This window comes from Arachis duranensis, chromosome 5 (assembly GCF_000817695.3).
Source record: "Arachis duranensis cultivar V14167 chromosome 5, aradu.V14167.gnm2.J7QH, whole genome shotgun sequence".
Classification (NCBI taxonomy): domain Eukaryota; kingdom Viridiplantae; phylum Streptophyta; class Magnoliopsida; order Fabales; family Fabaceae; genus Arachis; species Arachis duranensis.
Window position 1 is genome coordinate 19,881,264 of NC_029776.3, and position 1,349 is coordinate 19,882,612.

Consider the following 1,349-nt stretch of genomic DNA (forward strand, 5'->3'; position numbering starts at 1 on the left):
CATGACACAAGCACATGGTTAGGGACAGCTTGATTTAGCCGCTTAGGCCTGGATTTTATTTCCTTGGGCCCTCCTATCCATTGATGCTCAAAGCCTTGGATCCTTTTTACCCTTGCCTTTTGGTTTTAAGGGCTATTGGCTTTTTCTGCTTGCTTTTTCTTTTTCTTTCTATTTTTTTCATTTTTTTTCGCAAGCTTTTTACTTTTCACTGCTTTTTCTTGCTTCAAGAATCAATTTTCATGATTTTTCAGATTGTCAATAAGATTTCTCTTTGTTCATCATTCTTTCAAGAACCAACAATTTTAACACTCATAAACATCAATATCAAAAGACATATGCACTGTTCAAGCATTCATTCAGAAAGCAAAATGTATTGTCACCACATCAATATAATTGAACTAAATTCAAGGATAAATTTGAAATTCATGTACTTCTTGTTCTTTTGATTAAAAATATTTTTCATTTAAGAGAGGTGAAGGATTAATGGAATTATTCATAACTTTAAGACATAGTTACTAAACACTAATGATCATGAAGTAGAGACACAAAACATAAATGAAGACAACATAAAAACCGAAAAGCAGAAAGAAATAAGAACAAGGAATGAATCCACCTTAGTGGCGTCTTCTTCTTGAAGGACCAACAATGTCCTTAAGCTCTTTTATGTCCCTTCCTTGCCTTTGTTGTTCCTCCCTCATTGCTCTTTGATCTTCTCTTATTTCATGGAGAATGATGGAGTGCTCATGATGTTCCACCCTTAGTTGTTCCACATTGTAGCTCAAATCTTCTAAGGAAGTGTTGAGTTGTTCCCAATAATTGTTGGGAGGAAAGTGCATCCCTTGAGGCATCTCAGGGATTTTTGATGATGAGCTTCCTTATGCATCTCTTGAGATCCGTGGAGGGTCTCTCTTGCTTGCTCCATCCTCTTCTTGGTGATGGGCTTATCCTCCTCAATGGAGATGTCTCCTTCTATGATAACTTCAGCTGAGTAACATAGATGGCAAATAAGGTGAGGAAAAGCTAGCCTTGCCATGGTGGAGGGCTTTTCGGCTATTTTGTAGATTTCATTGGAGATGACTTCATGAACTTCTACTTCCTCTCCAATCATGATGTTATGAATCATGATGGCCCGATCCACAGTAACTTCAAATCGTTTGCTAGTGGGAATGATGGAGCGTTGAATGAACTCCAACCATCCTCTAGCCACAGGCTTGAGGTCCAGTCTTCTTAGTTGAACTGGCTTGCCTTTGGAGTCTCTTTTCCATTGAGCTCCTTCCACATATATGTCCATTAGGACTTGGTCCAACCTTTGATTAAAGTTAACCCTTCTAGTGTAGGGGCGTTCATCT